Genomic DNA, 8,161 nt, shown 5'->3' on the forward strand with positions numbered 1-8,161 from the left:
CAAAACAAGATCTTGGTAAAAAAAAAATTAATGCAAGTTTTGATGGAAATACTTGCTGTGACATTTATTATGATACTGATGGGCAGTGTATGCCACAGATGATGTGTCCAGTAGTCAAATCAAAGCTTAATGCAGTCCAATGAAATATTTCATGGACAGGTAGTGTATCTGCCTGTTTTCCAGGCAACCCTAGTGTAAAGTACAAGTCATATTTTAAGGTTTCTTAGGCAAGAAAAAATAAATTTTTCAACTAACACATAAGAACTTTATATATATACAATAAAAGTACGTTCAACCAGATGTGTCAACAAGTTTGCAAAAACAACAAAAAGAGACATAATGATTTCATAACAAATAAAAGTGACTTAGGTCGAATATGAAGAATATACTTATCTAAAATATGACTAAGGCAATTACGCAATGAGGCTAAAGGCACGTAGCCCCACAAATCACTCGAAAAATTGCAGTTCATTCCATTTTTTATTAATTAAGCAAATTTTAAAAATCATGACTGTTAGCTACATAGTATCCAAATATGTTATTTAGTTAGTTCATTTAATTCATGAGATAAAATAAAATCTGCTTAAAATGACATGTCAGCAAACTGACCACATAATGAATGAAAAGGAGCAGAAAGAATACAAATCTTACATATTCTGCCTCTTTCACAAAATACATTTGTGTCTACTGTAGGAATTTCAAACAGAATTGTAAAATCAATCTCTTAATATGATATCTGCCATCACTTAGTGCTGCAATTCATCATTTGGAAAAAAAAAAGGGAAAAAAATCAAACATTTTGTTCGTAATTTCCATTTTCACTCATTCATTTTCTGCACTGCTTAATCCACTAGAGGGTCATGGGGGTAATGGTGCTCATCCCAGCTTTGTATGTGTGAAGGCGGGGTTCTCCCTGGATGTGGTGTCAGTTCATAACATACAAATAACCATTGACTGTCACATTCACTCCTATGGGGGTGACTGACCAATTAACCCAATGTTTTTCAACCTTGGGATCAGGATCCCATGTGGGATCGCATGGAATTCAGATGGGGTCACCTAAAATTTCTAGTAACTGATAAAAAAAAAACAAAAAACAACAACTTACTAATAGAAAATATATACTGAGTTGAGAGAGACAATCACAATACATAAAACACACGACAAACTCTGATGCTGAAACTGAAGCACTGTGGTACCGTTTATCTTTCAAATGTTCATTGTGGCCAGTTTAAGAAGCTGCAGCTCTTTCATAATTCATAGTTTGAGTTATTGTTTGTTCAGTATTAATTTGCAGCCTTGTAAACACAAGCTGGATTGATTGTACATATCCTGACCAAAGAAAATAAAATTCTCACTTTGTGCAGTAATCTCAAGCTGACTTTTCTGCCTCCGTCTATAATAATATACATTATATAGCCTAGATGTCACGTAAATTAACGTTTATTTGCAACATACTATAGCAAACTATTACATGATCAAAAACAAATTAATTTAGCAGGAAGATGTCTCTGTTTTGAATGTCTGAGGTCACCAGAAATTGGTGATGTTAAAATGGGGTCACAAGCCGTAAAAGGTTGGGAACCACTGAATTAACCTATTAAGGTGCATGTCTTTGAATGGTCGGAGGAAGCCAGAGTACCCAGAGAGAATGTGCAAAATCCACACAGATTCATTTATTTTTAACTTTAGCCTAACAGCAAAGCAATTTAACAAAAAAAACTCAATTAAAAAGACGATAGGGACACAAACATTTGTTATTGTTCAAGTATAGAGGGTATGGGACCCTTATTTTAGAAGAAAAGTACACATGTGGTGTTTCTCTATTTAAAATAGAATTTTATGAGTAAAAAAAAAGTCACACCTGTCTTTACTGATATGCCCATTTGCATGTTCAGCTGGGTTAAATGCAGAGTCAGTCGTGGTATGTGTTGGATACGTATTGACAAATAAAGATTCATCTTCTAGGAATGTGCCACAACTGTCATTACCTTAGTATATTTCTGTTCATCACCTCCACCAGGAGGTATTGTGATTGCTTTGCTTTGTGTGTTTGCGTGCGTGCATGTTTGTTTGTTAGCAAGATAACTCAAAAAGTTATGGACGGATTTTCTTGAAATTTTCATGAAATGTTGATAATGGCACAAGGAAGAAATGATTAAATTTTGGTGGTGATCGGGGGGCGGGGGGGGGGGGGGGGGGGGGGGGGGGGGGGGGGCAGATCTGTCTTGGCGGAGGTCTGCGCTCTCCGAGTGTTTTCTTGTTCATTTTACAGTGACACAAGATTTTCTAAGATTTTCTTGACTGCAGTACAGTTACCTTTTAAAGTTACAAACATTATATACATAAACGATGCAAAATTAAAACAGGACCCAAAAAATATTTGTTAATTATTCACATTAGAGCTGCAGAGTTCCATATAAAAATCGAGCCTATTGTTAGAACAATTTCAAGTCTTCCCTGCTTCTGCTAGCTTTTTTTCCTATGCTGAACAGCAACTCTGATCCAACAGGAATCCCATGGCTTCCAAAATTTCTGAAAAATTGTCAGTCTTCAGTCTGTTGTACAATGTTAGCAAAGACTCACTATAACTTTATTTTATTTATTTATTTATTTTATTTATTTAATAGGGACAGTGCATATTAATGAACATCTACAACAATTGCAGCTGTAAATATGCCAGATTGTAGCAGCAGCGCTAATTTCCATCTGTAGTCCCTAGGCAGGTGACAAGAAAGACAGCTGACAAAAAGGCAAAATGTCGTAAAAGACATCATAAAAAGACAGTAGGCAGAAATGGAAAACATCCTAAAACACACAGAACAACACAGTGAGGATGATCTACTGATGGTCACAGGCTGGTTTTCCTTCATCCAATGTTTGAGTTGTGATTTGAAGGAGGCATATGATTGTGAGTCTCTTATGTTGAGCGGTAAACTGTTCCAATATTCAGTCCCAGAGACTGAAAGTGTAGTTTGTCCAAATGTAGTGCACCTGCGTGGCACCTCACAGTCTCCTCGAGCTGTTTAATGTTATAACAAACCACACTGTGACCTTTAACACATCAATCCCCACTTAATGCAACAGTCTTCGGTCTTTTAACTTAACCATTGGCTCAGTGTTGGTGTCTAGGTGCAGAAAACAAAACAACCATTATTTGCAAAAAGACATGACATCAAACTACTGTAACTTAGACCAAGAAAAAGCTGCTAACAGGGCTAATCAACCTCACCATCTCATATCATAGACAATTTGTTTGTCTAACGATCCACTTTTCTGAGGTGCTGTGTTGTATAGATGCATAGCAGCACCTTCAGAACTTTTCTACTCATTTAAAAAGGCCTAAATACAAGCAGAAATTGTGGAAAACGTGTTTATTATATCACACAACAGATCTGTTTCAGGATGTTCTTGCTATGGTAAAATACTTGTGAATTTTTAAAGGCTAATGCACTGAACAAAAATATAAACACAACACTTTTGTTTTTGCTCCTATTTTTCATGAGCTGAACTCAAAGATCTACGACTTTTTTTTATGTATACAAAAGGCCTATTTCTCTCAAATACTGTTCAAAAACCTGTCTAAATCTGTTTGTGAGCACTCCTCCTTTGCCAAGATAATGCATTCACTTCACAGGTGTGGCATATAGGTGTGCTGATTAGACAGCATGATTATTGCACAGGTGAGCCTTAGGCTGGCCACAATAAAAGGCCACTCTAAAATGTGCAGTTTTATCACACAGCACAAATGCCACAGATCTTGCAAGTTTTGAGGGACCGTGCAATTGGCATGCTGACTGCAGGAATGCCCTCCAGAGCTGTTGCCCTTGAATTGAATGTTCATTTCTCTACCATAAGCCGTCTCCAAAGGCGTTTCAGAGAATTTGGCAGTACATCTAGCCTCACAACCACAGACCACGTGTAACCACACCCGCCCAGGTCCACCACATCCAGCATCGTCACCTCCAAGATTGTCTGAGACCAGCCACCCAGACAGCTGCTGCAACAATTGGTTTGCATAACTAAAGACTTTCTGCACAAATGGTCAGAAACCGTCTCAGGGAAGCTCATCTGCATGCTTGTCGTCCTCACCGGGGTCTCAGTCTGACTGCAGTTCGACATTGTAACCAACTTGAGTGGGCAAATGCTCACATTCAGTGGTGTCTGGCACTTTGAAGAAGTGTTCTCTTCATGGATGAATCCCAGTTTTCACTGTACAGGGCAGATGGCAGACAGCTGTATGGCGTCATGTGGATGAGCAGTTTGCTGATGTCAGTGTTGTGAATCGAGTGGCCCATGATGGCGGTGGGGTTATGGTATGGGCAGGCGTAAGTTATGGAGAATGAACACAGGTGCATTTTACTGATGGCATTTTGAATGCACAGAGATACGTGATAAGATCCTGAGGTCCACTGTCGTGCCAGTTATCCACGACCATCACCTCATTTTGCAGCATGATAATGCACGACAGCGTGTTCCAGTTCCTGCCAATATCCAGCAGCTTCGCATAGCCATCGAAGAAGAGTGGACCAACATTCCACAAGCCACAGTCAACAACCTGATCAACTTTATGTGAAGGAGATGTGTTGCACTGTGTGAGGCAAATGGTGGTTACACCAGACACTGACTGGTCAGTGGTCACACCAGACACCCCCCCCCCAATACAGTAAAACCGCACATTTTAGAGTGGCCTGTTATTATGTCTAGCCTAAGGCACACCTGTACAATAATCATGCTGTCTAATCAGCATCTTGATATGCCACACCTGTGAGGTAGATGGATTATCTCGGCAAAGAAGTGCTCACTAACACAGATTTAGACAGATTTGTGAATAATATTTTAGAGAAATAGGCCTTTTGTGTACACAGAAAAAGTTTTATATCTTTGAGTTCAGCTCATGAAAAATGGGAGCAAAAACAAAAGTGTTGCATTTATATTTTTGTTCAGTATATGACAACAATGAGGACAGAAAAGTCGAATCATCACCTGATGTCAAACCTGCAAATCCCCTAGAAAAAAGTTTGACCCTAAAAATAAATTATGGATGAAGGACAACTGTTGAACTGAATCAAAGTAATAAATGCCTAAATAAATTAACCTGAATTCCTGATCATCAAATTAATCAAAAGAATCAATTAAAAGAAACAAATAAATGTGAAATGAACAAACTAGGTGGGAACAATTTTTTTTTAGGCAATGGCTACTGCCACAACACTGTGGCAGTGGTGGTTTGTCTATTGCCAAAGAGCCAATGAAATGTTAGCATTTGTACTAGAGCCAATCATGGATACTGTTACACGAACTCATTAGCCTCTTGTTGCCACAGTACTGTGGTGATATATGGCGTGTACTTCAGGGCATTCTTTTGTGCATTTTGCTACCACAGTACTGTGGCAATTGATGGAAGAAACGACAAATTAGTAATAGTATAAAGTATAGAATAGGAATTATTGTTGTAAATGCTCTATATGTTGTGGTTTTATGGGGTTCTTTGCTCTGTGCAGTCAGTGAGATTGAGGCTGGAGTAAGTGTGCAGAGCTATATGTTAGATGCAACAGTGTCATGTTACTTCTCAGCTCTGTGTCAGGTCAGTGTATTGTGTGCTGTGCTCCAAATTCTGCACTCTGAACGTTGTCCCAGTGGCTGATTTACATCAATGTTGGATTTACCAACCAGTGCCCTGACGCCAGTTATTGTATTTTTATGGTCATGTAAACAGGCTCAGTGACAGTTTCAATGCAAATGAGGCACACAAGTACTGCCCGTCTAAAAGTTGGTATTGTGAATACTTAACAGTCCATTCTTCATTGAAGTTACAATTTTCAGCACCAAAGTTACGCTTAAGGTTCTTCGAGAGTGCCATTTTGCATACTTCAAACATATCCAGAAGGCCTTTTTCGTGCGCTATCGTAGTTCTTCACAAACTACGACACTGCATGTGACAGTGATGGACAGTTTGACAGCTTCATAAATATCAAGCCTAAAACATCAATACCGACCCCTAGTGGCTTGTTGTAGTACATATAATATTAGTCTTAACACTGACAAAAGCCAAAAAATAATATAAGATTTGAAGGAAAATTAATATGTCAAAATATATTACTTAGGACAGAGTATTAATTAAATTTTTATTTACATGAGAGCATTTGGCCTTCACAGTGTCTGACGAGAAAAATTTTGTAATTGATGACCCCCAGTGTAGATAAACCCCAAACGTTCATTGTTTTAAACTTTTGTTTATGCAGAAATTACATAGTAATAACAATGGTACCTTTCATTTGCTAAAGTATTTATTTCATTCATAAAAAATGCTTTTTTTCCCCACTATTTCCTGAAAGAACTTCAGTGTCTGTTCAACACGAATCACAGTTATTCTGTTCTTCAGTGTTCAGGTGGTAAAAATGAATCATAAAAATAAAGTGATCCAACATTTTGACTGAAAGTATCACGTTGGTAACCAAAAAAAAGACTGAAGACTTAATATCTAGAGAAGATGCAGCCTCACCCCTGCAAAGCCAGACTGCAAACTGGCTAGTGTGTTAGCAACTTTAACTCAAAAGACTGCAGCACATTTTGAAAATTGTTCAACAAGGTAGGTATGCTCTGCTGCACAATTAATCTAATCATAATTTGAATCTTTACATTTATATAAATGCAAAAGGCTGTGATTTAAAGGTCCAGCATGTCATGATTTTTGATTTGACAGTGAACAAGAGGTACTGCAGGAGTGTAAAACCAAAGTTGTACCTTTTTTTTTGTAAGAGTTTGTATTTTTCATACTAGTAAAGTATTAATATTTGGGTTTGAAAAATGTTAAGGTGAGACAATTTGCAATTTTGTCTACGGCATTCTGAATTTTTCACTGACCTGTGTGACCCAAGGAGGCAGATCTGGATTCTAGAAAAGTATTTTTCATCAGTACTCAGTACCAAGTGTGCAAAGATGTGCAATCTCTCAATGAGTGTTGGACAAATCATAGTAACGACAAACTGATTCTATGTATTATGTAGTATGAGACAGACTTCAAATTTCTTTCTTTTTTCATTTTTGTTTAATCAGGCAAGATAGATTACAAACACATTCTTATTTACAACTGTGGTCTGGCAAAAGGCAGGGCCTTTTGAGGGATCTGCACTCTGCAAAAGACACCTGGACATAAACTGCACTGGAGACATTTCTCATCTGCCTGACAGACATGCAAGACATACTACATCCTACAATGCATTACAGTCATGATCTTCCTCTTCTTATGTGTAAGAGCAAGTCACAGTTGGTGCATTATCACCACCTGCTGCTGGAATATGAACAAGAGTTTACTATTTACACACATTGAATATGGATATAGAGCTGAGAAAATATAAGAAAAAATATTTGTGGTGTTGTGGAGGAGATAAGTGACTACAAGCACAAGAACAGTTACGGTTCAATTCACTGTGATATGTTCATACAAATGATTATTTGGAGCTAACAAAAAAGCTAATTCTTGGAGTCTGAAACATTGAAATAACCTAATAAGCAACTAATATGAACAATGTAATTTGTAAGAAAGGATTTCAGAGGTTTCTACCAATAAACATAATGTAAACTTATGTAGATGTCTGTGAAAAGCTGCCAGGTAATTGTTTCCATGGCAATAAGATTAGTGGTCATGTGACTGTGTGCCTTTGTTGTGATTTGTGACGTTAAAAATCAAATGAAGTCTACTTTTACAGGTGGCCTGAGGATTCTCTGTTTCCAGTCTGTTTCTGACAAAAATTTACGGTTTAATAAATATGTTTTCTTTTCTCAAGTGGACTAACACTGTAATAAGTAAAATGGTGGTCTACACCGCAAAAAACAGAAACAGATGGATAAAAATGAAGCAACATGTTAAAATTAAAGCTTGTTGAGATAAATTTGTTGCACTTTGATAGTGCATTTTTAAAAGTGAATAGAAAACAATTCAAAAAACCCCACCCTTGACCTTTAGCATATTGTGTACGTAAATGGAAAAAACCGCATACATGTTGTTTAAAACATTATTTCTTACTTTTTAAATATATCTGAAGATTTCTGAATAAAGCTTATAACGTCTGATCCCCATCCTAGTCAGTCCTGGTCGCGGTGAGCCCATTGGAGTCTGACCGTGGATGAGCCTGACAGTAAAACTGATGTTGTTGTC

At 37.4% G+C, this 8,161-nt stretch overlaps 1 protein-coding gene across 4 annotated transcripts in view; it reads right to left on the minus strand.

Annotated features, from left to right (window-relative positions):
- The window catches only part of prr12b (proline rich 12b), a 47,013-nt gene that overhangs the window by 37,170 nt on the left and 1,682 nt on the right, over nt 1–8,161 (minus strand). The gene's annotated exons all lie outside the window — the stretch shown is intronic.

This window comes from Sphaeramia orbicularis, chromosome 8 (genome assembly GCF_902148855.1).
Source record: "Sphaeramia orbicularis chromosome 8, fSphaOr1.1, whole genome shotgun sequence".
Lineage (NCBI taxonomy): Eukaryota > Metazoa > Chordata > Actinopteri > Kurtiformes > Apogonidae > Sphaeramia > Sphaeramia orbicularis.